The 24,605-nt window shown below is 42.0% G+C and overlaps 2 protein-coding genes across 4 annotated transcripts in view; one reads left to right on the top strand and one right to left on the bottom strand.

Moving 5' to 3' along the window:
- The window catches only part of LOC119130840 (tissue alpha-L-fucosidase-like), a 57,986-nt gene that overhangs the window by 30,718 nt on the left and 2,663 nt on the right, over positions 1–24,605 (top strand). The window lies entirely within an intron of this gene.
- The window catches only part of dlgap3 (discs, large (Drosophila) homolog-associated protein 3), a 52,108-nt gene that overhangs the window by 26,464 nt on the left and 1,039 nt on the right, over positions 1–24,605 (bottom strand). The window lies entirely within an intron of this gene.

The following is a 24,605-nucleotide window of genomic DNA, read 5'->3' as shown; positions in this document are numbered from 1 at the left end:
AGCCCACCGAATGGACACTGATCAGCTTGGCTAGCACACAAATCATCTTGTTGCATATATATATATTTGATCTCACCCAACATTCCTGGAAAAAAAAAATCCGAATATCGCGACGTGGCGTTTCCATGACAATCGACAGTGTATATTATTCAAAATTGTTTTTTAATCCTGTCACGTTTGCCCTTGCAGACTGAAACATTTGCATTACAAAGGCATTGGGGAAGGTGCATAGTTATAAATGAATTAAAAAGATCAACGTTAATAAACGTGGAGGCGCAAATCCTTGCACCCTACAAAGTGCACGGTATTCCCAGTAATACAAGACAACTCAATACACCACAACTTTATATAATTGCGGAGTAAATAGATTCTTGGTTATCTTCTGCATGATGAGTGGAGTTCATCAGGGCCAACTCGCATGGATTTAGGCATTTTCTAAAATGACTGACGGCTTAAACGGGACTGCAGCCAACGTGAAGAAGAGACAGCCAAGTGTGGAGAGAAATAGAGAGAGAGCAGAAAGTAATTATCTTCTCTATTTTTCTGTCTCTTGGTCATCATGTCCAGAGTATCACCGAGTAAGACTACAGTACTTCGCCTCTTGCGCCAAGCTATTCTTCTCGTACCTTCCCAGACAATCAACGTTTAGCTGATGGGGCAATAATTGGTATGAATTACAGTCACAACTATTGGCCTTTGTGATGGTTTGACTGAGGAAGAGGAGGAGGAGGGGTCAGCATGATGTCGCATTGCGGGAGATCCACACAATTTTCTCTGCTTCAGCCAGAACGATGCAAAGCCAGCAAGAAGGGTCACGCTGGGCTTAAAGCTGCGGGTATTTATACAAATAAAATCAATATTTAATGGGCTCTTTCTCTACTGACTCACTCTCTATCTCCTACTCCAACAAGACGCTGCAGCGAAGGGGCATTAATTAGGGCCAGACATGCGCCAAGGATTCCCCACAGGGCTGAGCAGTCTGTCCAGATCATACCAGGACCAGCAGAGAACCGGTTTGATTTGATCTAACCACTGCAGTCAGGTAGCATTCATCTGGCTTCAAGGGAACACAGAAGATTTATTTTAGCTAAAAAAAAGAAAAAATAGCGAACACTTGCACGTCCGATCAATCAAAGCTAGTACAGAGGGATTTTAATCGCATTAATGTGTTATCACACAGGGTGGAGTTGCTTCACTGGTAGCCTGTGTGCACATTAGTCATGTCTTTGAAGATTTTCTTCCCTCACTCCCAAATATTCTCTATCAAGTCAACCTCAAATTAGAATTAAATCCCTCTATGTCCTTCTCGGAGATGTTTCTTATTTTCAAACACATGAGAAAAAAAAATGTTTTTGAATTAGGCACTTTTTGTGCATTTTTAAAAAAAAATCCGACTAAATTAATATCACGTAAAAATATATTGAGAGTTTCCATGTGGCGTAATATTAAGACTGAATTTAGCAACTGAGCGTTCTAAAGCAAAACATTATTATGCCACTGGTGTCACCTACTTTGCATTGTCACCTTAATTAATTTTGCTAAGCCTCTTTATGGTGCATCTGCTTTCTGGCATGTTGACCTACAATGAGTGCCTCATCTTAAGATCAGGGACTATTCATCCAGGGAGCACTTGTTCGCTGTGTTTGTTGAGCACAAAACAAATATTTTGAGTCAGCCTTCAGTGTGTGATATTCCATGTTCAACTGTTGGCCTTAACATGACCTGGTTAAAAATAAAATCTCTTATCCTGATGGGTTCTGACTGTAAACAAATCAAGTGACTGTACTAGCTATGTGTTCTGACTGTAAACAAATCAAGTGACTGTACTAGCTAACGGCATGCCTGCAGGAGGAGGTGCCACTGGACTGCATGCATAAGTCATAGATATAAGTAAAACTCTTCTTCCTTCTTTCCTCATCACGAGGTTATGTATATAATATATACCGTATTCCCCGGACTATAAGGCGCACCTTTAATGAATGCCCCATTTTCAAACGTTGTCCTTATATAAGGCGCACCGGACTATAAGGCGCACCATTAATGCATCATGCATCATATTTAATCCAAATCAAATCATTCTCCATTTTATCTTTTTTATTTCAACTTCAGACGCAACAAATTACTTTATAATCACAAAATAATGATCCATAGCCTTTTTGATTCATGATTCATAGTCTTCAGTGGGCCACTTATGATTGATTTCATGACACAATGCTTCGGGCCAGTTTAAATTTAGGAATTTGGTCCATATATAAGGCGCACCGGACTATAAGGCGCACTGTCGGCTTTTGAGAACATTTTAGGTTTTTTAGATGTGCCTTATAGTCCGGAAAATACGGTAGTCAGGGTCAAACAACCCGACAGGAGAAAAATAGCATGTCCTAGTCACAATCACCAGTCAAGATCTGTTGCCAGGCAGAATTCACAGTTTTGTTTTTCCATTTTGACTTGAAAAATATTTATATAGTTCTTAATGCGGTTTATCTCTGTAATGAGGTATTCTATTAAATCTGTATTGGATGCTGTCAACTATCTTCTCTTTCGTTCATCAAATCTGCATTTTCCAGCAATTATACCGACCGCTTTACATATTCGTGTCCCCACAAGGGCACAACATGACAAGTTCACACAGCGTAAAATGTTGCCCCATGTCAGTCGCCATTAACAAGCGGGTGACTTGAAGAACGACGAAACTGATGATGAATTCAGTCCGCCACCGCTGTTAAATCCAGAAGTCACACTGATTCGCCTAGAGCACGTTGCGTGTAATCATCCGCGTTGTCATTACTCGCAGTGTGACCTGTGAAAGATTCATGCGTGTGTGGGTGTCAGAAAACGCTCAAAACTTCGTACTGGTGTGATCCCCAGAATATAATTTAATGCCTGGATCCTTTCACCCCTGAAACCAAATCCCTTGCTTGCTAATGCATTACAGATCATTAGACAAACATACTGGCTGAGCACTGATTACAAAACGGAATGATGCATCCTCTTTTTAACCCTGTGTGTGCATGTGTGTGTGTGTAATTGTGTTTCGGGTTCAAACAATGAGATCGTTCCCAATAGACTGTCTCAAGGTAATGAAGAGGATGTCCATTAGTGGCAGATTATTGGTAATGTGGCACCAGCGAAGGTTAAGGTGTCATCCAAGACCACGTCATAGGCTTTCGCTCAAGGTCGCTTGACCTTTTAGACATTTGAGGACAATAAACGGAATCTTAAAATTAGCTCTGAGGTGCACAGAGGCCAGAATGGGAGTTCTATGCTCCCTCTTACGTGTTCCAGTTAACCACTCTTTGGCTTGTATTAAGAAGACTTATTGTAATGGTTACATCAAAACCTTTTGTTCCCGAACAGCACTCCAAAAAAAAAATATCTGTGCTTATTTCAAAAGATCCTTTCTAAAGTACCACTCGCTAATTCTGTCACGCTGGAGAAAGGCCGGGGCTAGAAATAAATATCAAATTGTCCCTTTGCTGTTGCTTTTGCTCATTTAAGTGAGTCAGCCTTCATGATTTCATTTTTTACCACTCGACTGTGTTTGCACCTGCAATATTCACCGAAGCGCGTTCACATTTTCTCCCCCACAAAGTCCCTTTTGAAAATACTTTGCAGTGCGTGTTTAAAAGAGAACAAATGGGACCTTAATTGCCGCCTGATTTGCACCAGTAAGAAGCATTCAGATGCCTTTTAACTTATTTGGAGTTTTTTTTAGTTTTTTTTTTTTACTATTTTTAGTGCACAAGCCACTTGATTTGAAGGTGACACAGTGAGTGAAATGTGGTTTTGTTTCACCAGAGAGATTCAGACATTTTAGACTCCCCCCCCTTGGTTTAATGCAATAGAGTTCAATATTGAAAAGCTTGAAATTCAGCCGCGAAAAAGAAACGCGCATCTTTTGTGGTCAGATACTGTTCAAGGACACATTAACGGAAAAAAAAAGGACACTGTCAAACAGCCGCTCATCCATTGACGGGAACGAGCGGAATTATTCCACGTGTATGTCACGCGTCGGTGAGATTTAAGTGAGTTACATCGAGACTTGTCGGATTGTGGGGATTAGAATGAAGGCAGAAAAATGTTTACATGGCATTTTGTTAAGGTGTGGGACAGTGAGGAAAAATGTAAACAATAAATAAATAAATAAATAAATAAAGTAGATAGATAAACAACTAAATAAATAAATAAACTGAAACTTATGTTTAAAAAATAGCTTCAAATATAAATTATATTTCCACCTAAGCAACATTTTAAACATTTAGGTCTTTTTCTTTTTTTTTTTTTTAACAGAAAATGTACTATTTTCCTCATTTGTCCAGATTCAAATGGTCACTTTGACCACCACCTCAACAAGATTAGAGCAGAAGAGCACACTTCCAATTCACAACTCTTGTTTTTTTTTTTGCTTTACTTTTCTTAGCCCAAATGGACCAATTTCTTTTCTTCTGTACAATCATCTGGCATTATCGTTGAGCCTTGGTGGAGGTTTGTACTCAGTGCCTTCTCCATCTTTTTTTGTTGCCGAATAGCAAATGTTCCGGTGACCTTTAATGCAGGAAATGGGCAAACCAAACACATCCAGACTCACAAACATCACATTGCGTTAATTCGTTGCATGTACACACAGAAGATTGGCTTTTATTAAAGTTGGGCTGTAATAACCACTGTGCTCTCTTTGTCAGAGCTGTTTTGCTTTAAAACATTTTTAGTCCACGAAACACAAGAACAAACCCAACCCAATATGTCTTTTCAATGAGATTTTACCACTTTGATAAATGCCAAGTGCTTTTGGATTCACATTTGCCATAGACCAATCTCCAAGACAAAAGGCTTCCTTTCGCTGAGACTCTGTGTAAATGTTAAAACTCACCTACAAGCACACAAGGCAGAAAAAAGAAAGCGAGCCATGGCTGGGTACTAATTAGGAGACAGAGTGCAAAGCACAGCGGCGGCTTTGATTTTTGACAAGGAAGAATGTCGCAGTTTGGACTCCTCTCACCCTTTTCTATTCCTCTGATTAATTAAATGTCGTCATGCATGTGTGTGTGTGAGTGTGTGTGTGATTTGTTAGCTTTGGGCTGCTGTGGGCTCCGTTGGCCCCCAGCGTGGGGCAACCGCCTCATTAGAGAGGTGATTATGTTATTCTGTGTGACGATGCCAACTCCTCTGATGACCTCCACACAACCTCCAAGACTTCTCATTTTCCTTCATCAGTCATCATCGTAAAAAAAAAAGTTTTTTTTTCATTTATGGTTACTATTTCAACATTTTTTTCCAAATCTCATTTTGATAAAAAGGCCAACTCTTTCTCTTCCTCGGCAGAATAAACCACCTCTGGCTTAAGCTGTGTTGACACGTGAAAAATTTGAACGATTACAAGCATGTAAATGCCAGAATGTGTGTGTCAGTCTTTAACCAGCACGCACCATAAAAAACGTGGCCATGTCACATACACACCACGCCGTAATTACGCATATAAATCTGACCACCAATTATTTACATACTAATTACATATGCATGTTCTGCGTGTGTGTTCCAATGCAAAGGTTACAAGTGTGCACACAAATATTTTTTTCTTGCACAACTGCACATCGTCATGCTAGCAAAAGTCGCAAATAATACAAGCAAAAAAAATTAAACAGGAAGTAGAAATGGAAAGTGACACATTCATTTTCTCTCCTTCCGAAATGTGGCACCAGTGCGCTATGCCACCTCGCTTCCGCTTGTAGCCCTCAAGCAATACAGGGATTAGCAAAGAATTTGGTCTGTGAAGCCCCCGCTGTTACGGAGCCGCTCTGATCGAATGGAATCCATCTCGGTGCATTAAGACTTGCAATGAAAAGAAAAGGTATTCTCTACCAAACAGGATTCTCTCCATTACAGAAAGGCTGTTTGCACCAATGTCACAGGAATCAATGGGTGGGGAGAAAAAAAACGATTGTTGTTACCAAAATGTTACCAAACAGTTTGCGGGGAAATGACAATGGCGCTTCAAATGGCACATTACAAAAGGAGGATGTGAAATGGGCACTGTTGGATGCCTTGCTAGTCTTTTTCATGAACTCAAGGCATGTTTTAAGACTACTTATTTTGCCTGAGAGGTTTGACTTGTGGACACAGCAAAACCGGAATCTCATTTGCATTCCCAACGAGTAGATTTGCGTTGAATCCGAACTGCAAAATGTGATTGAGGGGGTTCGTCGAGAGGTAAAACATCACGGTTGAGTATTTAGTTGAAGCCGATTGATGCGTTGTTCCCAATTTGCCTTCAGGACATTCAAATGATGAAATGAAAGTGTTGCATCTTGTTGAAAAATGTATTATTTTTTTGCACACTTTCAATTTCTGCTTGTGTTTATCTTTTCACTAAAGCTAGCCGGAACATGATCTCATGTGTCCAACTGTAAGCTTCTTTTAAAATTCGCGTCGTTGTTTTGCTGGCAAAACAACTTTTGGAAAAGTTGAGTAAAATCTTAATGTACGGTCCATGTCATGAGATTCAGCCTTGCATAACATTTCCCCCGCTTTTGCTTCACCGCCTTGGCATGCTTCTTGTCCTGTGACAGCACTTAGTGACATGCATTTTACATGAGAACATCACCGCACCAGCATCCTTACATTCACATAACACAAACATGGTTAGAAACACAGCAAGCCGAATAGTGCATATATGGTTCTTTATGAAGTATGAGGTCACGAGTTCATACCCCTCCTCTTCGTGTCTCATTAATATTTCATATCTTGGGAGTTGTGCCAGGGCGAGTTGTGCACACCGCTATTTACTATGCACTCACATTCTGAGAGGAAGGTCCCCGCCCTGATTGTTGCACGACAACATTGCCGGCAGCTTAAATAACAATTTTCATTTGTAGGGTCGTTTTTTTTCCCCCACACAATTGTTTAAGGGTCTTCGGGTGTCGTTTTGCTGCGAGGAGGAAAAATGTTGAGCAGACTCTCTAACCTGCCCGTGGGAGCTACATGGCTTTAAAAAAAAATGCACATATCAGCAATGGGCAGAATACCCGAATAGTCCTCATCTTATGTTTTATTCGAGATGATGTCAAGAATTTACTCTCCACTGCAGAAATGAAGTCAGTACCAAGACTGAAAAAAAGTGGTTACAAAATGGATTGGATGGAGCTGGATCGTTGCTTACTATAGGTTCAAAATGTCCTTTGTATCTTAAAAAGAAAAAAAAAAATCAATTGTAGCGTACTTTTGTGCATAAAGATATGAGCTTCAGCCTTCAACCCAAGGAAACAAACAAAAAGAAATCCGCAAAACCTCAAAGCCATTTTTTTGTTGTGCCACTGTTAGCTTGGAAAAGTTTAAAAAAAAAAAAAAAAGCCGGGGAGTAAATCCTATTTTGGAGTCTGCATCCAGGTAGCAGCGTGATACGATTTCAAAAAAGAGATATCAGGATCATTCAAGCAGCATGACTTTGTTGGCATTTATAAAAATGTTTCTGAACACACAGTGGGAACTGTAATCCAGTGAGCCAGATTTCCACTTAAGGTGACCTTGGATGTATTTTTCCATATGAACTGAAATAGGGCTAAAGCAAGAAAAAAAAAATGGAGACTTCAAAAATGATTTTGTGCAATTTATGTTTAGCAGTAGGAAAATAATGTACACAAGAATCAAGAATTGTTATGAGTGAAAACTGCAACGTTACAATCAAAGATTGTAAAATCGGTCATGGATGAGCGACTAATATCTATCTTTATGACGTATATTTCCGATGTAACGATCCAGAAGACAACAATCGTAAAGCTCGGAATAATGTGAGGCAGTAGCGATGCACACTCCCGACATGAAAAGGGTTATTAATAACACCAGCAATGAAGGTCTATTGCCTCAGCAGCCGTAACTAGCAAAAAAAAAAAATAAATCTTCCATAAAACGCTCCGAGTGATTTTCCTTCTTGTGTTGGGAAACAATACAAAGCGGCTGTGACGTTTTTTTTTTTTTTTTTTAGCGACCGAACTCTGCCATGTGAAACATTGGGGATATAGTATGACACAAAATAAATAGTTTGCGAGACGGGAGAAGGAGGAAAAGCAGGAAGCGGCAATACGGGCAAATATTTGAATAAATGCGTCCTCCCCGGATGAATAACTGACATTTTCAGACCGTGTGTTTGTGTGAGATGCCTGGCGAGAAAAAAGCCCGACATACACACACACACTCTTAGGTCAATCCATCGGCGTACTCATCGTCTTTAATTGGCACCGATTCTTTGTTATAAAGGGCAAAGCTATCCGCCGCATAACACTCCACCGTTAACCTTCTGGACGTCTTAAGCAGGAGAGATGAAAAGATGAGCGAGCTCGGATTGCATCATCCGGATCTTTTTCGGATTAGACGAGTCTGTGACGCGGCATTTGCAGGTACCAACAAGGCAGAACCAACAGGATAAGAACTAAGATTCCCCGTTTCGTCACACAACATCCTAGCATGTTCCCTCAGGCAGATCGAGTGTAGTCGTCTCACTGGATGATGTAGAAGTGTTTTTGGAGTGGCTACAGTTAGCATCAAGCTGTCCATTTGCATCGGGGCACAAGCACGGCAATTAAAACAAATTAAAATGACAAGGTGCCCGCTCTGGAGAAAAAAACAGATTCGTTTCGAGCTCGGGAGCACCGCGGCTAATACACATCGTTCATTAGCATACCGGGAATGAAGATCACCTCGGCGGAGGTCACGAGGCTTTTTAATAAAGTCCACGCTCTCCTCTCTAGACGCAAATCTCGTCCAGGCGTCGACTGTATTCAAACGTCACGACGGACCCGCAGCTCGCTGAGCCGAACGAGTCCTCCGCTGTCTCTCGGGTCGGAGCAGATGGGCGCGAGCATCCATCATTCACTACCCATTTAACCTGGCAAAGTATCAATGTGTGCGGGTGTCCAAGTGAAGTGCCAGAGGGGAAATAGGCTGTCAATCAGATATTTACCGCTACTCCATCGTAGGATTTCGGGCCAGTGATGTTTCTGTTTGAATCATTTGCTGTCATTGGTGAGAAACTTCTTGTTCAGGTAGAAGACAATGATGCCAGAAGGGGATTGGTAAAAACCAAGTCTGGAAAAGCGGTGACCTTTAACCTCCAGATCTGTTTCCGTATATTTTCTGACATGATCCAATGTCAGTCTTGACTTTTCTCTCCGACGTACCAGTCCTTCGTATTTTTGCAAACACAAATGTAGATTCACAACTTGAACTCATCATCTTCATCTCCCCGCTTCAACCTCCCACTGATTTCTGTGAATATGAAATGCCCGAAGCAAGAAAGCTGAAACCATCTGTTTGTCTTGCCGTTCATCTTCAGCCTCTCCAGCTGTGCCTTTGGTCTTTCCTCTTGTTCCGCTCCTTCTCCTTCATTAACTCGCTAGTTCCGCGTCATGGAATGATTGTTAATCACGCTTCTGATAGCTCTTCTGAAGAGCATTTAAACTCGATTAGTTGATTTTCAAATAAAATAATTGAATCCAAATCTTCTCCAGATGAAATTATACAACACGCACTCAGTGGCAGCTTCAATTTGACTCGCTTTCCAGCCAATCCGTATGTTCGTCCCAGTATCCATCCAATTTAACCAGCTCCATTCATTAGCTAATTAAAACAAATGGCTCCTTAACCAAATCAATTCCAAGAGGACCGTTGCGTCACCAAAGCCCAGCGCGGCCGTTTCGCCACGGATCAAAGCCTTCTTGGAGCAGGAGGAAGACAAAGGTCAGATTTGACCCGGTGAAGGTGAGCTTCTCCAGAGGTCAGCATTGGCCGCGCTCTTCCTTTTGATGCCTTCGACTCTGGAGTGCTTCTTTTTGAATCTATCAAACACGTAGCACACTCAGAATAGAGAAGTAGTAATAACGTATTCATTAAAAAGTAATGAACACGGTCTTATGACGGTATCACAGGCTTCTGTCAACAAACCGGCAACGATGCCGTTTCGGCCGATGAATTATTCCGTTTATAAAGATGCCTTTATTAAACCGTGGGAAGTGGCAATAAGCAAAACACGACGGGGCATGCATAACAATTCAAAGTTTTTGAAAGCGGATGGCCAACAGTGGTTTTACGTGTCTCTGTATGTGAAAATACGTAGTTATGAATTAATCATAGGGAAAAATCAAAGACCGGAAAATGACCAAGGGCGGTAGAGTCTGCGAGAATGCCAAAAGTATTCGTTTCAGTCAAGTAGAGGAATATAATACTCAGTTCCTGTGATGTCATCATCCAGATTGACCACTTGGATGTCTTCTGTATTGAAGCTTAGGAAGTATAGAGCCATGTCGGAATATTGAGTTTTGGGGGGCTGTCTGATTTTGTGTGAAGATGGACACGGCTGTGACACAAACTCGTCTGACACCCCAACCAATCATCCAGTCACATTATCACCACTGGTGCTAAGACTCTGTTGATCTCTCACTATCTGTCGCACCCGTCTTTGTTTCTTCCACTTACTCAATTCCCCCATGTCAGCAGAGGTCTTGCGCTTGTGGAACAGATGGATGGCTGATAACAAAGATCTCGCTACGAGAGTTTGAGCCCTTTGCGGTCCGCCAGTGGGATCACGGTGAGAAGTGAAAAGTAAATTCCCAAAAGGCGTTAAAATGACTTTCTCTGGCGCAGTCCCTGAAAAGATTTGAGACTTGCTTGCAACCTTTTTTTTTTTTCTTTTACCTTTGTTATCACAGGGATGTTATCAGTTGTAACTTGATATGGTTCTTGATTAGAAAACAAGATGCTAATTAAGTATGACGATTGGGAAACATTTCCAATCCGGCTCCCTCTGCTAGTTTATTTTTGGCCTCGGTTATCTTTGGTCTTTCAACTTTCAGATCTGTTCTTACTTCAGCATGGAAATTAACTTCCTACATCCCCATTTGTCAGTTTTCCAGAAATAATTGCCAATGTTCTGTTTTGCCAAAAGTCATTTCGACTACATCTTTAAAGTTTAATACGTAACCATACTGGAGTTATAAATACAGTGGAGAAACAAAAACATTAGACGTACTATTTTTGCACTACTTTTCCGTGGCTGCTTGCAATGATGTAATTGAAAGCAAAAAAAGGAATAGTGGCAATAACATACGAATTTTGCTTACTATATTTGCTCACATCTGTTTCCCCACCCTGCACCATGTTTGCTACACGGACCCGAGCATCAGCATATAATGTACATGCTCAATAAGTCTGAGAGCCTTCCAACGACTCTCATGTAGTTTAAAGTGGCAGGGGAGCAGTAACAGGCAGATTGGTCATAATTCCCTTGTCCAGTGGAGTCGGCGTGTGTGTGTTTGTGTGTGAGTATTTGCTCCTCTCAGCAGTGGCGAGCCCTGATTTGTAGCAGTAATATCGACAGGCAAGGCCTCGGAATGAGGTCTTTCCTTCAGGGAGCCTTCCTGCCCTTTTTGTGCCTGCGCATAAATGCTCCTACACAGAAAAACATGCAAACTAGGTTGGGCAACCGCACACCTTTTGTGGTTCAGATGTACCGTATTTTCCGCACTATAAGGCGCACCGGATTATAAAGCGCACCTTCAATGAATGGCCCATTTGAAAACTTTGTCCATATATAAGGCAAACCGGATTATAAAGCGCATAGAATAAATAACTCAACGTTGCTCAAACGTTCACATCACAATATAGTAACACTCGAAATAGTGAAAACAATAACAATATATCAATAACTCAACATTGCTCAAACGTTAATATCACACAAAATAAACACGTACTTTAATAAATTGGTCCTCATCCACGAATCCATATTGGTCCATATATAAGGCGCACCGGATTATAAAGCACGCTGTCGGCTTTTGAGAAAATTGGAGGTTTTTAGGTGCGCCTTATAGTGCGGAAAATACGGTATTTGTTTGTGTAATGCGGAGTTATTGTTTATCTTCAAACCTTCAAAATAGTTGTCCTCAGAATACCATTTGTTTGACTGATATTTGATTCAAGACGCTAGCTAGCTAGCTGTGGTTCAACAAATCATTCCGAAGCTTCATTTAACTTTTGTATTATTCCTTTTGGTGCTTTTCTCTTTCGTTGAACTCAATTTGCTGCTACCTCAACTCCGATCTGATCACAACTTCAAGTGTGATATTACAACCCCAAAACGTACACCATGAGCATTTCGACGTACCTTTCCCACTTGAATTTACACTTAAAGTGCAATTCTTGACACTTGAAGATCACGGGGAGACGTGAACAACGGAAAATAATCGTGTGCTAATTGGCTAAAAATTGTTTGTACTCACACTACCTGCTTGGAGTTTTAGAAACCGTGTTAGTTTATCATAAGTAAACTGTCCACTCCATCACGTCATTTTGTCACTATCCAGGAAGGCCTGCAGCATGTTTAAAGTGTGTGTAAGTACTCGTGCCTGTGTCCTGATTTGAATATGCATATGTGTGCAAATGATGGCTTGAGTGCATCCATCCACGCAGGATTATGGAAACAGTGGATTATTTTCTCTACGCCTTGAAGAAGCTCTTTTTAAATCCTTAAATGGGCAGTCAGGAAAGGGACAGCATCTTGAAAAAAAGGAAAAGACTTGGAGTAGGGGATTAACTGGTTACTTGTGAGTTATTATGTTTTGTATTTAAAGAAACAGCTCGACATTTGAGAGTTATCAATATCTTTTTTGCATCGTTAAGGGAGATGGATGGTGAAAACTGAAATGAGAAATATTTGGAGAAATGAGCTGTGCCCGTGTGTTGGCTTTCATTAGGGAACTGCAAAATAAATCCACACCCATCGGATTCGCACGCAAGCTACATCTCCATCTGTTAGATTTGCGCCTCATGTCAAAATGAACTTTTCTTCCTCAGAGGCACGTTGGTTTAAGCAGAGATTGGGCAAGACATGCGAGCAAATCCTCTTGTCATTTGACTCACGTTCTGAAATGCTGGATTGGTTGAAAGTTTCAGTGGAATATTTCTTGTGCCTCCCCCCCACCCACCTACAGAAGAAAAGTCACCTTAATTATCATTATTTCACCAACATCATCCCAAAAGTTCTTCTGCTCTTTTGCAACAATGAAAACTTTTAAAGGTCACCCTCTTGTACTTATAGTTAACACCATCTGTCAGCTGGTTTTTCTTAAGTCTTATTGTCTTTGTTGCTAATGCCGGGTCACGGTGACAATTAGGTCTTAAAACATGAAGGTGTTTTTGCGTGGATTTGAATAGTTTCCACACGGTCCGCGGATAAATATAAAATAATTAGCGACATGTTCTGTTAACTTCAAGGTTGAGTCAGTATATGTTATTAAATCCTCCAGCAAAATAAAGTATGCAGGCAAATGGCTTGGAGCAAAAGACTTCCAGCTTCATATTTCAAAGTCCAAATAATGGTGGTATTACTTCCAGAATATCTGAAACGTCTTTTTTCCCAAGCCCTAAATAAAATATTCAGGTCCAAATCTGTTAACATACATCTGGGGTCAACATGAAGTCGGCATATTTAATCGGATGATTAAGGAGATATTCATTTATTTAAAAAAAAAAAAAACATCAATTAAAAATCCCTTTGCCAAGATCATAAGTATCTGGTTGATGAGTAATAAAATTGCCATAAAGCCTTTTACTCTAATGTGCGACCCATAAAAACTGACCCTGGAACGGATTTTGCATCCCTGCGCAAAGTTTTTAATTAGTGAGAATCGCTGCTTTCAACTTAATGGGAAAGTTTTGCGAAGGTGAATTTTACAGTAAGCCAACTGCTGACGACAGCATGAATCCCGCAACCGATATGCTCGGCAACATGCAATAACCGCTAATAAATAAATCCTTGTTTGGTCGTTAGCATATTCCTCGGAGAAAACGGGATAAGGAGGCTTCCTCTGTTTGTCGTGGAGTCGGCGAGCGTTGATTAACATGCAGCGTTTTCCGTTGTGCTGACTCCCCCTCCCCCATCGCCTTTCAATAGTTGGGGAGGGGGGCAGCTAAAGAGTCCGCACTTGGTTAAATAGTGTTGAAAAAGTGTGAGATGGGCTAATGAGAGCTATGTGGGACTGCGGGCAAAAAGTACTTCAACTTTTTTGCAGAAAACTGCGTGCACACAATGTGATGTGATGCACAAAGGAGGCAAAGATACGCTTTGCTTGACTCTAAAATCTAATATCATTCCGCCGTAGCGCCCTCTCTCTCTCTCTCGCCACGGTCTCTGCTCAGATGCTCTAAGTAGGCCACATCAATTTTTCATACTCTCTTTCACTCTATGGCCGAAGCACCTGCTCGCCGGGGCCACATGTGTCACACTCGGAGCGGTGTGTGTCTATGTGCCAAAGCGACAAAGAAGCCCTCCCACATTTTCCATTGAGTGTCCTCACCACACGTTGACATCCATCTTCTTCACTTTTTTTTTCTTTCTTCTGATTTTCTAAATTCAACTACACCCTCAGGGGCATTTGTCACAGTGAAATGATATCCATTACCTTAATGTGTGCGATACGAAATACCGAGGGGCAAAGATACATTCGTGCCGTGAAATGTGGCTCGATAATGACAAATTAAATGAGATGGCGTGAACCAGCTGATGTTAGACACACACAAAAATAAATGAATAAATAAATAGAATTTGAAAAAAAAAAAGAGGACAGGTTAAATGAATACCTGCCCACCTTAGAGAATTGATGCACAAAGATGTTATTACATTGTGCGTCAGTATCAAATAGTCCAAATTAAAGTGGATGGGACACATTTGGTTCCCTCTCATTTAAAATTATGCACATGGCTGACTTTTTAGTATGCAGTGCGTGCTGCATAATCAAGCGTAGCAATCAAACATAAATAGTAAAAAAACAACAACAACAGAATAGTGACGCTCAGTAATTTTTCATTGTGCTCACTGGAGAACTGAAATCCCAAACAGTTATGAGGTCATGTCTCGGAAAAGCATCTGTGACCAATAGTGACTTGTTTACAGCGCTAATGCCATCTCAGTTTGCGCTACCTATTTAGCACGACTTTCCACTTGCATAATCATAGGCCACTTGCGCATTGCAAACCTTGACTGAGGCAATCAACATCATATGTTGCATTGGCTCACAAATAATAAATCAAGCGAGTACGTACTTTACTGTATGCACGAGGAGGGAGCGCCAACATCAACCGAGAAAAAGCCTCGAATTTCAAGGTCTGTTTAAAATATAGGTGTACCATTTAGTCTTGATTAAATACTTTTTTTCAACATACAAAAGACCTACCGTATTTTCCGGCGCACCATAAGGCGCACCGGACTATAAGGCGCACCTTCAATGAATGGCCCATTTTAAAACTTTGTCCTTATATAAGGCGCACCGGACTATAAGGCGCACCATTACTGCATCATGTCAGATTTTTAATCCAAATCAAATCATTATCTTTTTTATTTCAACTTCAGACGCAACAAATGACTTTATAATCACAAAATAATGATCCATAGTCTTTTTGATTCATGATTCATAGTCTTCAGTGGGCCACTTATGATTGATTTCATGACACAATGCTTCGGGCCAGTTTAAATTTAAGAATTTGGTCCATATATAAGGCGCACCGGACTATAAGGCGCACTGTCGGCTTTTGAGAAAATTTTAGGTTTTTAGGTGCGCCTTCTAGTCCGGAAAATACGGTATTTGGAATTCTAAGCGAACTCTTTTATTTTTATTTTTTAAAGGTGTTTGTACTTAAATAAAGATGTGCGATGTGGCGTCTTTGGCGATGTAATCTATTTGTCAACCAGTCTGTGGGTTGAAGACAGGACCTGGTACACAGAGACAGACGGAGAAGAGGAGGAAGGGATAACACTTGGCAGCAGTGGCGCAAACAGAGAAGGATGAGGAGGGCGCGGCGGAATACGGAAAAGAGACGCAAGAAAAAGCGATTGGTGATTAGACAGATGCTCGGTGTATACACAAGGGCAGCAAAAAGATAAAAGATGACGGCGAGGCCACGATGTAGCGACAAAAAATAGTGGCCGTGTTGAGATACTGTAGTGAACCAATCAAATAAAAACGGGCATGACAAGAGAGCCAGAGGGAAGAGGCAACTAAACAAAGTGAGCGATGAGATGAACCAGAATTATAAAGACATTGGCGTGAGAGATGAAGAGTAGATGACATTAAGAGGACTAACGAGTATGGAAGGAAAAGATAGAAATGCGAAAAGGCAGCAGGAATCAATTTTCCCGTGGGGGCCGCAGGATCTGGGTAGTGGAGTGCAAATGCTACATTATAAACACTCGCTAGCGCTTCGAGTGCAACACAAGTCATCAACGTGCCCTCGATATCCTCGTTGCTTCGTGTCCTAACATTTTCCACATGGATGGAAGAGCGGTTGAGTCACCGCATGACATGTAGAAGAAGAGAATGGAGGTCTTATCGGGGTGGGCGAGTTCACACCAACATTAATTCTTTCACCGCTTTAGCGTTGGAAAAGGGAGCGAGCTTTGTCTTGATGCTGTCGTTATGCTCGCTTTAGCGGAAAATCAAATAACGGTAAAAGAATTCAAGATTCTGGATGGGCCATAGATTTCTTATGTGCATACCACAATGAAAGCAAAAATGTCACAGTTGGATGTTTCGGATGTTTAAAGTCACTCAAATTTGAAACATATCTGACCTTTCAGGGGTGTCACTTATTTTTGCGGCGGGCCGCATCGTAGTCAGAGTTTCCTTCGGAGTGCCATTATGAACAACAAACTGATGAATAACTAGTTTTGAAATTAGAGACTAATAACAATATTTTAAAAAGATGAATGCTAATAAAATTTTCGAGCAACAAGCAAACACAATTTGTAATTTTAGTATTGACACATGAAGTCGATGCACAATTTGTCTTTGCGGGCGGGCCACGTAAAATGATTTGGCGAGTCGTATCTGGCCCCTGGGCCTTATGTTTGACACCTATGTTAGGTAGTGACATTTTTTCTAATTTTTGCTTCTACTGCATATATTTTGGATATACGCTTTGTCAGCTCATAAATGAAGTTCTCGTATTGAGACTTAAGAAAATGCTAGGCGAAGAACATAGCATCCGCTTTTTAAATCCCACATCTTTAAATACACACTTTGGCCCCTTCACCTGCACTGTTTATGATGTATGTTCCTTCATGGTATTATTTATCTCCATCCAAGCTCCTTGGAGTGCCTGCATCAAAGGCATCCTAATTGCATTGGTGATGGGTCCTATAAAGGGTTGCTATGGTGACTAGTGGAACCTTCCCCTGCTGGCTTTCCTTACTCAAGCTCCATTGCTTGCCATTTCCCTCTATTTCCCCTCTCTCATATGTCACAGCACTTCCTCCCTTATACTTTCTAATTACAAGGCATTGATGAAAACCGGCAAAGGCCGTACAACAAATGAGTGATCTGATGCTTGGGGAGAATATCTTGCCAATAAACACTTGACGTGCGATGGTGCATGCACATGCGTACGCCACTCCCATTAGCAGGAAAAAAAAAAATCCTTGAAAGTGCTCCTGCTGGGTTGGCAAGAAGCGCAGTAAGCAGTGCCCGAACGGAAGACAAAGCACATCTGTCCGGCGTCAAAGACGAGGCAAGCGGCAGCTGTCCCAAAGATGGCGACGCTCGCAAAACGTTTGTCGTCTTTATCGGCCAAGCGACAGAGAAGGAGGTTTTGGAAGCTCTTCAAAGAGCAACTCGAGAGGCAGATTTTACCAACTGGCTTTCATCGCTGCTCGTAGTACCGGGAAGGGAAGAAAGAAGGCTGGCGCTAAAGCTAGCTACTAGAAGAACAGCTGCTTGGTCACGGGAAAAGTTGGGTTGCCGTATTTCCCGAGAGAGATTTTTACTTGAGTATTGCTTTCTGATTCGGACAAGCAGGACCGTTCCGATCCGCCACCTTAAGAGACGTTTTTGATGCATTGAAAAGATGTCTTCTTTTTAGCGCCGACATCTTTTAGCTGTAGTCCCTTGAGATCATTTCCAACCAGTCCTCATCAAACTTTTCAAGTTCAAGGTATTACCTGGTAGCTTTGCTTGTTTAATTGCAAGAACGGCGCTGTCTGTGTTTGATTATATTCGCGCCGTTTTGTTTTGATAGCTTTGTAGAATACCAAGGACGTTCTCATTAAATTTGAGGGTGGCGGTAACTTAGACCATTTTCTTGCCTTTGCATCAAAAATAACCGTTAAAATCCTCTTGGGAAAACCCGCCTGCCTATCGCAGCTGGTGTAAAACTACACCTTGGACTTGTCGTCGGTCAATCTCAGGAAATATTTAGCGACAGTTGACCTTGCCGCTCAAGCTGCTCAGCTGTAAACACAGCGGGGCAAAACCAAATCCAATTCAGTGCGGATCCGAGCGGCCGTCGGCTTGCAATGACTTCGGCAAACGTGATGACCGCACGAGTCGTGACTTGCGACGGAGTTTAAAGATGGCCGGAACGGATGACGATTAAAACACCATTGCTTCCTCGTTGGCAGCGGCAGTAAGAAGAGAAGAAAAGCCCCCGTTTTGGGTGTTACATTCAATCATCCAAATGGCTGCGGATTAAGTGGTTGTTATCTGTGCCACCTGCTGTTTAAACTGTAAACAAGCCCAACTGTGTGCCAGTGTGTGCGTGGCGTGCCGTACGTGTGTGTGTGTCGATGTCGTTGATCTGTAACAATGTTCTGCTGGGGGGCTGATACAAAGCCAACGCCACACAAAGTCAGTTTTACTACACGCGACACTCTATAGACACTTCATTAGGGACGCTTGCATATGCTGAGAGTGTGTGCAGGATGAGGTACGATGGCGATGAATGCGAAATGCGGCTTTTGCTCAAAGTGCCTTGAGAGAAGTTCAGTGGTGAAAGCTTTTCTCTTAACCGCAGGAAGGTTAGTAATGTTTTTGCTGCAGCAGAAGGGAATTTTAGGTCAAGCAGGGGAAAAGCTGCGTGCGTGACTCCAGAGAATTTTAATTGGGAAATATTACAACCTTCAACTGCAATATCGTTTTGGGTTCAAGTTGTTTGTGCCTTCTATAGAAGCTTCATCATCCAGAATCCATATTGTTTGTCACCTGACAACAACCCCCGTGACTCTCTGACTCTTTGAATCCAAACTATGATTTTCCAAATGACTTTAGAAGGCGATGAGCCATAGCTTGTTAAGTGACACTGACATTTAACAAGACTAAAATATTACCCCGGAATGACCTCTTGGTATTTCTGCATCAGGCTCTTATTAAGGCCACTTTCATTAATTAGAGCTGAGTCTACTGTGAGTGGACAATTAGTCATCTTATTTACCACATTTCACAAATACCGACAGCCACTGACGTCCCAACAAATCCCCGCAACCTCAGGACTTTATTTTTTACATCACCTCGACCTCATTTAAATAAAGAACACTATTGAATTTTTCAAAGGGGTGTGAGCCCCATGAATGCTAAACTGCAGTTTGAGCGCATTGATATTCCATCATTTTACAAGGCACGGTTGCTCTCTGCGTGTTGCATTTTCTATAATACCAAACTTCAAAAGAAGCGTTTCGGTTCTAATCTTTCCCCCTGCACTGCGGACCCGAGCAAAGACAGAGAAGCGAGGCCACGCCCACCTTTTTAACACTCGACTGCACACGCATTCTCTTGGCCCAAAGACTCACACAGCTGTTTGCCATATAAACACACCTCTCCGATCACCCGGCTGACCTTAGAGTGACTTACAATAATTGCCCCCCGTCTTTTTTTTCTTTTTTTCACCTAACATCACACATGCGAAGCCTTGGCGCAGTGGGGTGAATGTATCAAGCATATTAAGTCACGCCGCCGGGGAGCCTTGGCACATTGTGATTTTCACCACTACGGCGTCAAAAATTGAAAAGTCAATTCCAATTGGACCCCGATAATTAGAACTGACCTGGATTGCTGCTCTGAATATGGAATGAGTGCAAAAAAAAAAAAAGAAGGTCAAGGTGGCGACAAAGGCAACATGGCCCACCAATAATGCGTTGGGTGGGCGAGCGGACATGTGACACACATACGGCGACGTATGGAATACTAAAGATATTTGGTCTCGGAGGCCAAGACGAAATTGAATAGAATGAAAGAAATTACAATTTAATGGACATTTTCTTTTTTTTTTTTTGCTCCACTTCAATCATCTTCTCCCTCACCCCCACCTCTCTTCCTATATACTCACTTTGTGTCTTCACCTCCATCCCGAATACTCTCTGGTGACCTCATCCCTCATCTCTCCAGCTCTCCGTCAGAGCTGACCTTTGACCCCCAAGATCCTCGACTCACTCAGCCATTTCCCCCACTCGACCCTCACCTTGGTCATAAAGCGGCTGCAGAGAGTCTGGGGTTGTACGTGAAAAAAAAAAAAGTGATTAACAGCAGAAATTATTTTTGTTTTGTCCGTGCGACCTAGTGAAAATCCAACGCACGAATCGTGACGACGCCTTTCTTTTTACTCGGCGCTCTGAACCCCCTCGTCACTACTTGAGTAATCACAGCCCGGCAAAGCAAACACACAACATGGTAATCATTTCCCATTGTGTATGTCGCTTCACACACTTGACGAGAGATTTCTTAATACGCATCAACGGAACAACAACGTCGCCTGCGGGCAATTTCTCCATCAAAGGGAATACATGCTATTTCATTGAATTGCTTCGAAACATTTGCACATTAAATAGATATCACGCCATACAATATTCATACGGAGTGTAAATACCATAAATATTAGGCCAAGAAAATATTACTTGGAAGGTCGTGATCAATTCTTGTTCCCTCATTGGCGGTCACATTCAACACAAAGGTCACGGTCCCCGCAGTATCATGTCGGGCCAGAGTTCGTCTAGCCCTCCCGAACATCTGCCCGGCGGGTCAGAACAGTGTGACAGCTGTGGAACCCGACACCCCCCCACTTCCTTCACTTCTGAACACATCAGATGCCGCCTCTGGCCATCTTCCAGATGCACCACATTAAAGCTAAACTGACCAACTGTAAATTAGCGTAGACAAATATCAGAGCTGATAGCAAGTAAGAAGGCATAAATGAGCTCATTGGCATTCGGAGTTGTCAAAAGATACAGTAGCGTTCTATTCCCTTAAAATATGAGTCGACACTTTTGAGACAAAGCCAAGATGGCAATTGTAAATTCTACTGCAGGCTGACAAGAGAAACACTCTAGTCCAAAACTCCGGACTGGTTGCTTGATAACCACGAGGCACTTAGAGACAAACTTCTCAATTTAGAGCCGAGAATTAAACCCTGATTCTGAGAAATTAAAAAAAAAAAAAAAAGGCTCACCATTAGACTGCAGGGTCAGTATCTTCAAATGTATGCCCGTGTTTGATTTTAAAATCCATTTAACCAGCCGTTTTTTAACTTTTGCCATCCCTCCATCTCTTTTTGGGTATCAATATTGCAAACTCTCCGAGCTGCTACATCAGTGACGCCTAGCAACAATGGCTTCAGGACTCTCCTGCATTATTCACAGGGCCCAACAAGCGCCCGGACGCTGCCATTATCTATTTAAATCTAAACGCCAGCATGTCCCACTGAAGTGTGTCCTCACTCTACCACCTGCTCCGTTGCGATCACTCTAAAGAGTTTTTGGAAAAACCTTGTGCCATTCAATGTGGATGAAGGCCTTAACGGTGACAGTGACGGAGCTGGAAGACGGAGGACGGGTGACAAGAGAATGAATTGGGGAGGTGGGAGGATAAAACAAAGGAAGAAACTAGCACGTCACGCCGGGAGACAATGACGGGCTGCCATGCTTGTGATGAAGCCTAGCATTTAAAATCATCCCCACCCGCCCTCCCTCCGTCAAATGACAGCTTTTCATCGTGACTCATCGACAGAGCTGCTCATCCCCTCTATTAGGTCGTCACCCCCCCCCCACCCCTTTCTAACGGATGGGCTCATCTTCCAGCTCGCCCCTGCCCACCAGCACCTTGATATACTATCGCGTGGTGCGGGCATGAAGGGAAAAATATTCTGTAAAAATATCCGACTAATTCAATGGAAAAGCCTTTTATTTAACCACTAATGACCTGAGAGTGTTTTAAATCAAATCACCATCATTTTTAAATGAATGACATTGTTGAGTGCGTGAGCTAATATTACCAATCTTCTCGTATGACATTGTATCTTTAGGGACGGGGAATGAAGAGCATTGTGTGAGCTCGTTTTGAGAATTAGGAGTGCAAGTAGAGTGCCTTAGGGTCCTGAATACATTTGAGGAATTGTAATTGAATATAAACCGAGCTGAGCTATGACGTTTGGAGACTTGGGTCGATGATTGGAGAGTTCAAAACAAACAGGGTGAAGCAGCAGTTAGCTGTTCTGCTGCAGGCAGATTTTAAAATCACTTTCTATAAAATCCAGTTCTGGATTTTCTCAAGTCGGGTCGCAATCATCCTAATGCATTTCCACATACTGTGAATCTTATAAACGCAATCATTGCAGTCGGATCAGAAGAGGGGTGCTTTGCATATTTGGATGCAGACTGCTTAATTTCATGGAAATAACAGTCATGGGAAGGAAAAGTGTACAATGATTTAGCCATGAAAATGCAAAGCAGTTATCCACATGCGTCTCCTGGGGTGCTCCAGCATGTAGCATGACTTTAGCAAACACGCAGCATATTTTTCATACCGTATGGATTTTTGGGAACCGCCGCATTGCTCCCTAGTGTAACCAATGCAATGTTTTCCTCCAGCTATATCTCACCATGCATTTGCAGTTTCGCTTGATCCCGGCGCATAATGGTCGCTTGCGCGTTTCGCTCGTCAGAGTCAGCTGATAACACAAATAAACGGCCGTGATAGGAACCCGAGCCAACAAACGGCGCATGCAGAAAGGCCGCCTGCTCTGATGGCCAATTGACTTGGAGGCTCGGCGCTTGCTAGGATGGAAAGGGGGACAATTTCATGCCCAAGTGCATCAGAGAGGAGGACACTGGGAACACAAGCAAACTTTTTTTTTTTTTTTTACCCCGGCCCGGATAGGTTACAGAAATTACCCTCGCCTCTTTAACCTTACTGCTCGCCTGGAAGCTCCATTTACATGCACTTCCCTTATCTTTTGTACACGCTTTTTAATTTATCTTACTTCAGTAAGACGGGATTTGGTGGAGTGATGCAACATCTCGAGCTCTCTCATGAAAGGATGTGAAAAAAACCGTCTTCCGGAAAACATAAAAAAGTGGCGTATGTTCACGCTCTCGCATTTTCAGGTATTGGTGTGAAATTGGATCTTTTAAAGATGATGTTTATTTTTGAATCAAGGTGCTAAAAGCATTGGCTATTAAAGTGAGTTGTGGATGTGGTTTAGTTAAACTCATCACGATCAATTAACAAAGTCTTCAAAAAATATTCCTCAATATACAGTTATCCCTCGTTTATCGCGGATAATTGGTTCCAAAAACCACCCGCGATAAGTGAAATCCGCGAAGTACCAACAAGAAGTACTGGGCAGGCTAACGACTTAGCGGAAAGATGCTAATTTGCGATCGTGCTAACACGCGAAAACGGACTTCTTAAACGAACATTTGGAGCAATACTACATTGTCCTAAAGGTCAGACACAGGTTTCCTCAGTTTAGAAGTTTTATTTTGACTTGTAAATGTTTTTTTAATTTGGAAAAAAAATCCGCGATGTAGTGAAGCCGCGATAAACGAAACGCGAAGTAGCGAGGGATCACTGTACAAGTTAGAATGTCAAAAATTGCTGTTTGACAAGGCAAACATGGGAAGGCGGAATGTGAATGCATGTAACGTCGGTGTGCTCAAAGCACCAGCTCAATACCTAACAGTAAGCCTGAGGCAATAAATAGCGAAAAAAAAAAAAATCCAAAACGTAATCATGAACACCTCAAATCACATCTGTCAACTCAACATCTTCCAAAGTGCCCCCGATCACTGTCGCCAAGATGACACTTTATCCGGCAAGCCCGCGAGAGACAAAAACATCATCACCCGGCTTTTTGTGTTTGACAAAAGAACTAACAGGATTTATATGGCGCGTCTTTTAATTCAATTTAGTAATCATTTTTAATCCCTTAAGGGGGAATTCAATTTGCACTCTGCTGTATATATTTCCCTTTCCACGCCATAGAGAGAAACAAACCACACACAATGCAGGCATGTAGAGCGAGATGTCAGATTGATAGTTGCTGGACCCCGAGATGAGTTTCGGGGGCTCGGTCCCTTGCCGAAGGGTCACATATTCAAACAACATGACGTCATACGTCAGCAATCCATCCACCATGAGAACATTTGCGTGACTTACACCCAATGAGCCCGCTGATTCGTCACACTGCCCTCTCACATCTGACATCGAGAAAATTGCGTATGATTGAGGTGCTCTTCCATGGGGGGGGGGTGTTTTAGATGATTTGTCACACATTACTATTGCAAGTAATATTCAGGCTTGAAGGCACCATTTTCTGCACTCTGCATAAAACATCAAAGTTCTTAATGGCTCCACCCACGCATGCACATGACTAACTGGGCCTTTCTAATTTCATGTGCGACAAATCAAATGAAGCGTGATTCTTTTTTTTTTTTTTTTTATGAAACAGCAATGACTGCAAATATCAAAAACAAAATACTCATTTCGGATAATTAGTTGGAGTCGTGCAAACAGTTAAAATCACAT

The sequence above is a fragment of the Syngnathus acus genome, chromosome 11 (assembly GCF_901709675.1).
Source record: "Syngnathus acus chromosome 11, fSynAcu1.2, whole genome shotgun sequence".
Classification (NCBI taxonomy): domain Eukaryota; kingdom Metazoa; phylum Chordata; class Actinopteri; order Syngnathiformes; family Syngnathidae; genus Syngnathus; species Syngnathus acus.
This window is presented reverse-complemented; position numbering and strand designations above follow the sequence as displayed.